This window comes from Dermacentor andersoni, chromosome 7 (genome assembly GCF_023375885.2).
Source record: "Dermacentor andersoni chromosome 7, qqDerAnde1_hic_scaffold, whole genome shotgun sequence".
In the NCBI taxonomy this organism is placed as follows: Eukaryota; Metazoa; Arthropoda; class Arachnida; order Ixodida; family Ixodidae; genus Dermacentor; species Dermacentor andersoni.
Genome location: NC_092820.1, coordinates 100,073,833 through 100,086,642, shown reverse-complemented (window position 1 = coordinate 100,086,642; position 12,810 = coordinate 100,073,833). Strand labels below are relative to the sequence as shown.

General features: G+C 47.0%; 1 long non-coding RNA gene across 1 annotated transcript in view; it reads right to left on the bottom strand.

The window, feature by feature from the left end:
• Positions 1-5,259: 5,259 nt before the first annotated feature.
• LOC129385681 (uncharacterized) overlaps positions 5,260-12,810 on the bottom strand; it is a 140,858-nt gene continuing 133,307 nt past the window's right edge. The window contains exon 3 of the long non-coding RNA XR_008613164.2: positions 5,260-5,552. This is a non-coding gene — a long non-coding RNA (uncharacterized lncRNA). The remainder of the gene's footprint in view (positions 5,553-12,810) is intronic.

The following is a 12,810-nucleotide window of genomic DNA, read 5'->3' as shown; positions in this document are numbered from 1 at the left end:
GATGCTTGAACATCGTTACTGTATCCTAACTTAGGAATACACATACTGAGTCCACAAACCAATTCTTGAAAATATCAACCATAGTGCTGGCGTGCTGTTCCCCTTTCCGATAGCTCAGTTAAATTCTTTGAACCCTCGTGCCTTTCACAAGGGTTCGTTTGGGCACAATTTGCGAGCGCTCTCGAACGCTGTCGTAGTGTCACAACAGTCAGTTATATTGCTGCTCACGAGAAGCGGTAGTGAAATTTGATTAATGTTCTCGAGCTACCATAAGTGCCAAGTCCGCAAAATTATGACGCAGGCTGTTCATTTGCAGGACAATGACAGAAGGCTAATGATGCGAGAGCTCTCGTTAATTTTGTTTTTTCGTGTTTTGTTATTGAGTGTGATGCGTTCATAAAAGTAAATAGATATTCCATAGCACTGAAGATCACGGCTGGCAGACGACGAACGGCCATAAAGAACCTGCAGTTGAGCAGAAATGGGAAACAACAACCAAACATGCCGCAGAAAACATCACGTGTCAAAAGAAAAAGGCCTCCTAGTTCCTACAAATATTTCCTGTCAAAGACCCGGCGAAGAACACAAGCAGAAGTAATTAGGGTATAGGCACCCAGGTTAGGCCCACCAGAACTATGTGTGAGTCAGCGAGCGAAACATCTGAGAACTGTTCGGACCGATGACAGGAGCCAAAAAAAAAGATTTTTTTTTTTAATTCTTCTCCTATTTCCTGGATTTCGCCGCAAGAGGTCCTACCGAGCGGACTTACTCTACATGTGCTCCAGATTCAGCGAGAAGTTCTTTAGGTTTGGCACCTCGCAATGGCTGACTTCCTGCAGCATTTGACTCGGCTCAAGAAACGCCATTCAGACAGACCACGTGCACAGAGGTGAGTTTATTTTTCAGGCAAGTACTTATCATGGAAGTTGCAAGGCGTAGGCTGCGCCCAGCTAAGCCTACTGTGGATTGCCGAGCCCCGCTACCCGAAGCCACGTGCCTCGAGATCCACGCGCACACCCGGCAGCCCGACACGTTTCTTTATTGTTTATTCTGTGGTGAAACACAGCCATTACTTATCGTTATGGAAGTCGGGCGAACAGACTCCCCAGCAGCAATAACAAATACTGAAGCAGAAATGAACGACATGTAACCGACGTTCGGCAGCAACAGCCGAAAGACACTGTGGAAGACCAGACCGTTGATGTTGCTTCTAGCGTGATGCCAGACGAGGAAAGAATACATCGCAACACAGGATAGGCAGAAGGAATCCTCCTACGACCAACGGAAGGGGCAGAACATAAGTGGTGGAAAACCGCAAGAAGCTCCACAAAAGCCGTGGGGCCACAACAACGCCAGCCAACACGCCTACGCTGGCCAAGGACTCCACCACCAGCAGAGAGCCATTAAAAGAACATGTATAGACATAAAGCAGGTATGAAAGTATCAAGCTAGAAAGACGGAGTGGTAGGAAGAGGATTAGCTCAAACATGCAGAGTCACATCCCAGGAGCTCTACACCAAAGTGATGATCCAGACACAATTGCAACAAAACTTAATTCGGACGAGTAGCGAAGAGTACTGCGCACTTAAACTAGCCGAACTAACAAACATACAAATTGGAAAAGCAATTTACGAAATCACACCATACCTCAATTCGATTCTGGGCACTGTACGCGGCGTTGTTCACGATAGAGAGGAAGGCACCACTGACGAACTGCTAGTAGATCTGCTAGCAACGACTGACAACTGCAAAATCGTGTACACTAGAATTCTAGGAAGATCGACGTCGGCAGTGAACACCTTCGAGGGTCCGCGCGTGCCGTTTTAGATTAAAGTGGGATGTGTGCTCACCCGCTACCGACCGTACACAAAGTCAATCCAGTACTGCAGATCCTATGGGGACATAGGACACATACAAAACGTCTGCGCTAACCCAAATGGCAAACTACGTGACAACAGCGGAGAACACGACGCTTGCCCAAACAACCAGCAATGCGGGCTGAAAGGTAAGCTGTGCAGAATGCCCCATCAAGCGGCGAGTAGAGCCTGACGAAGGAAGCTGAAACCGGCCTCGTCGCCTTTGAGAGTCAGGGAGGGATCCAGATCGAGACAGAGAAGCGTCTGGTACCAGCCCAGTGTAGTAACTACCAGCGACAACGAGCACACGATTACGATGTCACCCCCGCCATAGTCACCAAATAAGACCGAACAGACAAAAAGTTCTAGATCCAAGTCCACATCGAGGGGTAGAGAACTGAGCATCCCGAGAATAACGACAATGGGCGTGGAACACGGCAGCGCGCAGCACAAGGTAGGCTGGGCAAACATCCTCACAGGGCACAGTCAGACGCCGAGGGAAATAACTGGCGTTCAAGGCAGAAAATAATCGACGTACGAAAACACGGTAACGATTCTCCAAAGCTGAACGAATAATTAAAGCGAGAGCTAGAACATCAAAAGAGGAAGACACAAGAGAAGGAGGCCAGCGCAAAAAACTAGACCTCATGCCAAAAATGCAACTATGCAAAGAATATAGCCAGCAACTGCAAACACCAATACCGCGGCCGCCATCATCACCACAACCATCATCACCACCACGATCACAGCCAGTATCACTGGCAAAACAAACGGTGATAACTCGGAACGACCTCAAGACACTTGAAGACCGCATAAATGCCAAGGTGACCGTCATGATGGAAACCATTATTGCCTGAGGTATCGCAGGATGTACACACCATGGTAACGCAAATGATACATAGTGGGTTCCAGTCTCTCAAGAGCGAAATGGAGAAGCAGATTCGGGCACTAGAGACCAAAATGACGCAATCGAGGGAAAGATTCAGTCAACGCATCCGTATGTTAGAAAAAAGAGAATGCACCGAAGAAACCTAAATACTCAGCGAGAGAAACTAAGATCCTGCAGACCCAAAGCGAACAAGATGGCGAGGCCAACTAAAGAAAAAGAAGACTACAAGCAAAACCAGCGGCTCAAAATTTGGCAATGGCACTGTCATTCCACCAGAAGTAGGAGAAGCAACCTTATACAATTATGCGCACAATTTGACCCAGATATTACAGCCCTACAAGAAACCGAAAGTGAAGCTTTCAAGGACAGTAGTTACTTCACTCACCTCACAGAATGTAAGACGAGGACAGCAATCTTGACCCAGAAGACCATCGACGCTCAACGGCACGACATCCAACGCCGCATCGAGCACACCGTCGTGGAAATCTCGCCAGAGAAAAAACAGCAGCAAAGGTTCTTTGTGTCAAACGTGTACAGCCAGCCAAAGGACCACCTAAAGTATGTAGACAAGCTAATGCGAGAAGTGAAGGAACTGGGCAAGTTGGTGATTTTACCGACCTCCATGTGGCCTGGCGTTATGGGGCGTCAAAGAAAATGGATATGTGCGCAACATGGCCCAACACCTCCTCACGCTGCTCAACGACCCGCAGACACCCACGCGCATCGGCAACAGAGTATCTAGAAACACCTGCCCCGACCTCACGTTGGTACAAGGACTCAAACGCTATGAGTACAGCTGCATAGAGGAATCTGCGCAGCGATCGTTATATAGTGCAAACGATCATCCCTCACTACAAGGCGGCGATGAATATCGGAAAAGTCAAGATTACGGACTAGCAGGCCTTTCGTAATGACGCTTTCGCAAAAGTGACATTGATGCGACCACAGACGACAGATAATTTTGTATTAGAGGAGTCGTGGAAAGATCCGAGAAGCACACGAGGACAATCTAACTGTCGCAAGACAACCTGCGCAGTCGACGCGCGCTTACTCCACCTATGGGAGGCGCGGAGGGACTCCCGGAATGCTGGCAACGCAACAAGTGTAACTGCAAACTCCAAATTCAAAGCTCCAAGCTGATCAGTGAGGCGCCGGAGTACTCTTTACAGCTTCAAAAAAATAACTGGTTCGAAACTTGTAAGAAGCTTCAAAGGACCCTAAGCTGCGAGCTCACCTGGGTGATACTCAATACTACACTAGCTAAGAAGAATAAGAGCGCCGCAAAACCAAAAGCACAGATTCACACACAACCACCCAGGGAAAGAGGAAGACATTATCAAAGTGAACGAGAGGTTCATCGTGAACGAGCGGAACATAACTGTACATTCGCCTTTACCGAGCATCGAGGCAACCCAAACATTGAACTGGATCAACCCTTCGCAGTAGCAGAGTGCGAGAAGGTCTTGAGCAAGCTCACCAGCAACATGGCGCCGGGCTACGACCGAAAAAAACAAGACACTCCGGAACCGAAACCGACCCTCTGTAGATGCATCAACGAGTGTTGGGAGGAGGATAAACTACCACCCGAATCGAAACATGCGGAGGGAACAATGATTCCTATACCCAACAAGCCCATCAGTTCAGAACTGCGACCTATATCCCTCACCTCGTGTGCTGGAAAACTCTATGAGCACGTGGTGCACAAGCGCATGATCGAACATCTCGAAGACAACGAACGCATCTGAGACATTATGTTCGGATTTAGAGCTCACCTATTCAAGCCAGACGTGTTACTGCAGATCAAGGCAAAAGTGATAGACAAACTGCACATGCACAGCAGGAGAGCCGTCCTCGCACTAGACGTGAAAGGGATTTTCGACAACGTGTCACGTGAAACGATACTTCAATACCTCAACATCTATAACTGCGGAGAAAAGATACATAATTCCTTCTGACCTTTTCTGAAAGTGGATAGCCACAGTGGGAATACGCAACTTACCCAAGCGGACCACCAGCACTGGTCCAAGCATGGCCCAATTCTGGCAGAAATATGTACAAATCATCCACCAATGCTGGCATATTGGCAAAGTGCAACCCAATCCAATGCTGGCCCAAAGTTAAAGCCAAGATTGGACGAATATTATGCCAATGCAGCAGCCATTGTGCTGCTAGCGTAGTGCCAGTGTTGAGCCATATCGTTGCCATTATTCATCCCAGCTTCGAGCCAATGCCCTTTGCATGACGAATATTGTAAATTCGCTGGCTCCAGAGTACGCAGCCATTTTCACCGCGGACCTTTTGCTTGCGGCATTTTTGATAGCAATTGTCCCCATACTGTCTGCCTCAATAGTAGCTAGGAAAGCTCGACAGAGAGACATTATGTCAAGAAGCATAAGTCCTCTATGGATGCAAATAATAATAACAGAATACTAATATTCACTTTTATGACAGTTTATTTACGAATAAATTTGCACAAATACGCGTTTTCCGTGGACCTAAATGAGTGACGCTCGGTTATGTTCAAACAGTTTATTTACAGGCAGGCGCCAAAGATCCAGTTCTCGTGAAGCTAGGTGAATGGCGGTAGATCAGGCAGGGCCCTGAGGATTGGAATTAGGCAAGGTGCCGAGGTCGGTGGGCTGGCCAGGGTTTTCAGGGCAGGGAGCTGACATCAGTAGGCAGGTTGGTCAGTGCTTGGATGACGGTGGGCGAATCAGGCCCCCGAGGACCCCGATAACGCGGTGGTTTCGTTGAATTTGCTACCGATTCCCATAGCGACTTCACCCTTATTAAAGGAGACGCTCGCACTGGAAAATAAAAAAAAAATATCAGAGATGTTGGTATGACAAATGTATGTGGCAATATTTTCATGTTGAAAAAATCCCCACACTGCAAGAAAAGAAGTTTGAGCAGAGAGTTCGAAGGGGTGAATCTATGAACTCTGAGCAGACGACATATCAAGTTGCGTCTGGCTCTCCCGCTCCTCTCCTGCTGGTCGGCCGCCGCCCCTCTCAAGACACTCCACTCTCTGTACCTCCATGTAACCACACCCATTCCTGTGTACTCCATGCCTAATAAACCCAGTTAACCTCCGTTAACAAAAGTCCAGTGTTCTATCGTCCACTATACGAGACATAACGAAACATTGTTTCGTTATGTCTCGTATAGAGGACGATAGAACACTGGACTTTTCGGGGACATTGAATCCCCTTATACAACCGCACTTCAAGCCGAAATTATCTCCCCGCCAAAACTGGAGCGTCTCGGATTCCTTGTCTGGCAACCCGGAACCACAGCAACTATATTTAACCGGCGAGACTAAAGCCATACTAGGGTGGCTAGAAGGGGAGGTGTGAATACCGGCGGCGCTTTCCTTCGGGCGCGCGTGACCCCCTTGCGCACCGATGCCACCAGGGGGAACGTGGCGCTGCTGCTCGCGGCATGGTATTACGGCGTGGTACTCCCGCGCTGGCCTGCGCCCTCGGCTGTCAGTTGGTCTCGTCGCCTGTTTTGGAGTGTTCCTCCCGATATTCCGTCATTCGAGGGCGAGATGCTGTGGACCACCAAAGTTATGTTGAGCACCGCAGCGACGCACGGCTAGTTTATTACATTGCAGGTTATGTGGCGAGAAGACGTGTTTTGCCCACACATTGTGAAGACTGCGAAGCACCATAAAGGCAATATCCCCAGAGAGCTTCCACCAGAGGCATCCAAAGAGTGGGACCTTGAGGGCCTTTTATATCCGTCAGAATCGTTCTATAAGCTGGACAATGCCCTTGAAAACAAACTCACTCGTTTATTCAGTGTAACACCCGCCGTGGTTGCTCAGTGGCTATGGTGTTGGGCTGCTGAGCACGAGGTCGTGGGATCGAATGCCAGCCACGGCGGCCGCATTTCGATGGGGGCGAAATGTGAAAACACTCGTGTACTTAGATCTAGGTGCACGTTAAAGAACCCCAGGTGGTCAAAATTTCCGGAGCCCTCCACTACGGCGTGCCTCATAATCAGAAAGTGGTTTTTGCACGTAGAACCCCATAATTTTTAATTCCACGCTAGCATGCCAAAGCTGTGGCCGAGATTTTGCAGTCAATTGGTTAAATGTTAAAGATTGGTTGCCTAGACCATTCTGCTACCCTGACAGCCTCAGTTATACGTTTTTATTGCCTCACAAGGATTCACTTTTTGCTTAAAGGTGTCAATCAGCAGAGCAGTGAGAAGAAACGGAAAACACTGAAACATTGTGTGTTGTATATTTTTTTGCTCACTTGTTAATAAACGATTTCATGACCAGATCTGTTGCTTCACTGTCTGCAATCATAGTAAATTCCTTATATGAGCATCAAAATGACATGCTACAGGTCTGCAAGCGCAGACAAAAAGTGGTTTGTAAACACCTCCAGACTTTATCAGGTAATGTCTGCAGTTTACAGGTCTTACGGCACGCATATGGTGATTGACCGCTGATCTCGAGGACGACGGTCGCATTTTCAGGGAGGCGATATGCAAGGCGCCCGTGTGCCGTATGATGTCAGTGCGCGTTAAAGAATCCGAAGTGGTCGAAATTATTTCGAAGCCCCCACTAGCTCCTAACACCCAAAGCCAGCTCACGAAATGCGCACAGACAAAACACGTTTTAATCTCGATACAGTGCGAATTAGGCCCGTAAAATTCCACAGGAGTAATGATTTGGGCTGACATAACATTGTTTTCATGATAAAGATTCATTCTTTGACGCTCGCAGAAAGCGCGCGATAACCGAAACGGGCTCACTTTCACTTCGCTGGTAGAGATGCAGCCGACGCGAGGCTGGCGAGGCGCTCATTTCGGCTGCGTGCTTACCCGGATGGATGGATGGGTGGATGGATGTTATGAGTGTCCCCTTTGAAACGGGGCGGTGGGTTGCGCCACCAAGCTCTTGCTACTATGCTGCCTAATATCCTACCTAGGTTAACCAATGAAAAAAAAAAAAAAAAGCACTATGAACTACCGCGTCCAAACTTTCTGATCCCCTATTGCGAATTGTGCTTTTGTACGTCTCCGTCTTTTGTCGTTTCCCTACTTTTCTTCCACCAATCCTCCAATCGCCTCTTACTAATGTCTATTGCGGACCTGTTTGCTTTACCACTGCTCCCGCTGAACCCAAGGGCTTCAAGGAGGCCAGTGGTGCCTAAATCGACCGCTGGGTAGACGTCTTCACATTCTAATAAAGTATGCTCCGTCGTTTCCCTAGCTTTACCGCAGCAAGCACATGCTTCTTCTTCTTTCTTATACCTCGCTTTATAGGTGCGTGTTCTAAGGCATCCCGATCTCGCTTCGAAAAGTAATGAGCATCCCTTTGAGTTATCATAATTGGTTTCTTTCCTGATTTCGTTTTTTCCTCTTAAGTAGTTACTCATGGCAGGTTTCTTTTCCATTGCCGCCACCCATGAGATTAATTCAGCCTCTCTGACTTTCCGCCTGACCTTCCTTGTTGCTGTGTTGCCCACCCCACAGGCCGCATACTTGCTGGTAAGCTTTCTAGTTCTTTTCCTCCACTGTGAATCAATGTTTTGCCTGTACAGATACCTGAACACTCTCCCGGCCCATTTACTTTCTTCCATATTCCTCAGCCGTTCTTCATACTCAATTTACTGCGAGCTTCCCTCACTTCAAAACTAGTCCAGCCCATATCCCCCTGCACAGCTTCATTTGTAGTCTTCCCGTGAGCGCCCAATGCGAGGCGACCCACTGACCTTTGGTTCCCGTCGAGTCCTGATTGTACCCCTGATTTAAAGCAAACAACCGCATTTCCAAAAGTAAGTCCTGGAACCATTACCCCTTTCCACATACCTCGGAGGACCTCGTACCTATTGTATCCCCATAGCGCTCTGTGCTTCATTATGGCTGCATTTCTCTTCCCCTTGACTGTTATGGTTTTTTCCTGTGTTTCCATATATCCATTGCCTTCGTTTATCCATATACCAAGGTATTTATATTCTGTTACCCGAGGTATTTCTTGGCCCTGTATCTCCACTGTCTGTTCACTGTTTTCATTGAATACCATAACACCTGATTTTCTAACACTAAATTTCAAACCTAAATTGTTGCCTTCCTGTCTACAGATATTAGCCAGACATTGCAAATCACTTTGCTTGTTAGCGAGCAACACAATGTCGTCCGCATAAAATAAACCTGGGAGTTGCTGCTCTATTACTGTACCTGTCTTATTGTATGAGAGATTAAACCCGATATTACTTCCTTCTAGCGCCCTCTCCATCCTCACCATGTACATCATAAACAGCAGCGGGGATAAAGGGCACCCCTGCCTCAGTCCCTTGTTGATATGAACTTTCTCCGCGCTCCTCATCCCTTCCCATTCAACGCAAACAGTATTTTCTAGGTAAATCTCTCTCAAAAGCTGCATACAATCGTTACCTAAGCCTTCCCCTTCCAGAATATCCCACAAAATGCTGCGGTCTACGTTGTCGTAGGCTCCTGTAATGTCTAAAAAGGCCACATACAACGGTCTGCTTTCTGCTTTTGATATTTCAATACACTGAGTAAGAACAAACAAGTTATCGTCCAAACGCCTACCTATTCTGAAGCCATTCTGAAGCTCTCCCAAAATGCCATTATTCTCTGTCCATGCTTGAAGCTTTAATTTGATTGCCTGCATTGCTAGCCTGTATATTACCGATGTAATGGTCAACGGTCTATACGAGTGAATTCTGTCTGACCCCGCCTTGGTCTATACGAGTGAATTCTGACCCCGCCTTGGTCAACAGCGCCGCCCCGCGGCATCGGTGCGCTGTGGGGTCACGTTTGCGCTGCCGGTATTCACACCTCCCCTTCTAGCCACCCTAGCCATACCACACACCTTTAACCGCGGATGTGTAGACTAAGCACCGGGACGGTGCTTCTACTAGGGTGGCTCATTGCTGATCATTGCATTAATAGGGTGATTCACTGCTGATCTCGAGGACGACGGTCGCATTTTCAGGGAGGCGATATGCAAGGCGCCCGTGTGCCGTATGACGTCAGTGCGCGTTAAAGAACCCGAAGTGGTCGAAATTATTTCGAAGCCCCCACTAGCTCCTAACACCCAAAGCCAGCTCACGAAATGCGCACAGACAAAACGCGTTTGAATCTCGATACAGTGCGAACTGGGCCCGTAAAATTTCACAGGAGTTATGATTTGGGCTGACATAACATTGTTTTCATGATAAAGATTCATTCTTTGACGCTCCCAGAAAGCGCGCGATACCCGAAACGGGCTAACTTTCACTTCGGTGGTAGAGATGCAGCCGACGCGAGGCTGGCGAGGCGCTCATTTCGGCTGCGTGCTTACCCCGCCTTGGTCAACAGCGCCGCCCCGCGGCATCGGTGAGCTGTGGGGTCACGTTTGCGCCGCCGGTATTCACACCTGTCCTTCTAGCCACCTTACTTCTACTGCCGGGGGTGATGCTACGGAAAAGCCGCCACAGTGTGGCTGCACTGAGGAGGAGGAAGACGACGTGCGCCCGCTTGATATAGCGTCGCCATTTTGCCTTCCGTTAGCGTCCCTGTCATAGAGTTTCTCACTATAACACCTAGAGGGTAATCTGGCGCCACCGTCTATGGGAGTTTCTTAAGGGGGCACCGTGCCGTCATGGGAATGACGGTATATGTGTCTGCGAGGCTCGTGTTGGCTGGTGTTGTAAGAGGCTTTGTCTAAAGCGTGGATATGGCTACGCAAATAACGCGTTCTCAAAGTAAAATCTTCATAAAATGTTTCCATTCACGCATATTACATCTTTACTCACCCACGATGCATGACCAAGCAAAGAAAAGCAAGAACAGACGACCAACTGTTTCAAAGCGAGCGCGAACCTTGTCGTCTGTCTTCCAACTTTAGCGGCCCGCTGATACTTTTTACGTAACATGTAGTTGTACACACAATAACAAGTTCTCATAGTTAAACAAAACATGTTTTCGCGTAATAATAAAGCTAAAACAGCTTTTCACGTGCTGTTCTAGTAGAAAATGAATCATTGTGACAGACTGAACGGTACTTGCCAAGCGGGTCTTCAAGGTGTTCTGTCTCTACGAGAACGATGCCAATCCGAATCCACAATATACCGGCATTCCCATGCATACCACAGCGCAGCAGTGCCAGATTTCCCTCTATGTAATGTAGTGAGAAACTCTATGGTCCCTGTAAATAAATTGTATGTAGCATTGGGCTTCAGCTACACGTAAAACTATATTATCTGTCCTCCCTACTGTAATGCCCAATGGGCGAAGTAGGTATGTAAATAAATTAACGAGATGGAAAAAAATGAGGCGGAGATCAGGCATGGCGAAATTTTTATGCAATTTTTGAAAGAGGTCGAAGAACATTGCTGCGGCAAAAGCTTAGCATACTGCCTAAGTCACCACACAGACCACTTCACATGCTGGACATGTTGGGTGACTTCCCTAAAGTAATCATAACCCCAAGGAACCACCTACAAGGGCTGACACCAGAAAGGGCATTTTACAACGATTTCGTTGTATGCGAGCCTGTTAATGAGCTATGCATTCTGACTGCTGGCCAGTCAAGTTGTCCGAGGTAACAATGGTTCAGAAAGCATTGCACATATATATTTCTTACATGTTCGTTTCGTTATGTTTATGTTGTGTACATGTACGTCTATGCAGGCGGCACAAGGAACGTAAAGCGCGCATCAGCAGCACATACCATTTTGCGTACCCGCAGAGGCCCCTAAAGAGATCCTTCACAGCCTTTTCCAAGTCCAATTTTTTTTCGTCCGAGGCTACAAGATATGGTACGTTAAGATAGTTGGACCTAAGCAATATAAATTACATGTGTGTGCTTGATATTAAGAATATGTATGGAGCCAGTGGCCAGGAAGGACTTTGAGCAGCAACGTGGTGTTACGGTGACAGAGGTGAGCACAGCACTCGCATTCTCTGGAGAGCTAAGTACAGCCAACTTTGTGATAACAAATAAAAACATAATAGTTGGAATCATTTTCAATTATGCAATGTTTAATGTTACAGTACATGTGTCATATCCTGCCGTATTTTCACAGGCAGCCCAAAGTGAACTGACAACATATCAAAGCAAATTGTCATCTTTTATGCTGATGTGCACAGCATGACAGTGCACCGGAAAGGCACGAGGGAGGCAAGCGCTTGCCTTCGTTGTGCATTTCTGTCCATTGTTGCGCTGTGCACCTCGTCATGGATTACCAACTATCCCAGTCTCGCACCCTGCTTCTTTTATACATCTGTATCAAATTGTATTAATGTTGTAAAAGTATACTTTTATTAACCCTTTGTTGTGTCACCATAAGCGCCCTGTGTACGTATTCTTCTTCGTCTGGCCCCTTGCGTTCTCTGGCGCCGTTTTATTACGGATATGAACCAACTAGCCTAAATATAAATCTTGACTATAAGGAAGCTCGAGGAAATGTTGACAATATTTAAATAAGTAATGGGCAAAGAAATAATCTGTGCAACAATTTTTGTCTGCGTAACACAAATGAGCAACAAATGACATTTCAGCTGGGCCTGCTACTTCATCCGCAACAGCCATGGCTTTGTGGAAGCCCTGATGGAATTATTTCTCTCTCTGGCTTGACATGCTTGCTGGAGATAAGGTGCCCATACAAATGCATAGACAGAGGGATTTTTGATAATTCAGGGCACACCATCGTTCACTATGTGCATCATGTTGATGGAAACCCCATACTAAGGAAATCGCATAGATATTATTATGCATAGGTCCAGATTTTGATGTAACTGCTTAATGCAAAGCAGTGTTTCTTTTTTGTATATTCAAACAAGCAAAGCGTGACCATGGTTGTCTGTAGAGATGATGCCTTCCTTCAAGAAGCTATCCCAACTCTTTAACAATTTTATTTTTAGTGGATCTTGCGTGAACCTGTAAGACAGCAAAGTTAGTCGCATGAATGATGCCTCACTCTAGAGTGATACTTTTATTGATTGAATAGGGTTTTTCAATGCTTGGTATACGAGTAGAATGCATTTGATCTTATTTAAAAGACATCAGACTTGCTTTTCTCGATTTACCTAAGGTAG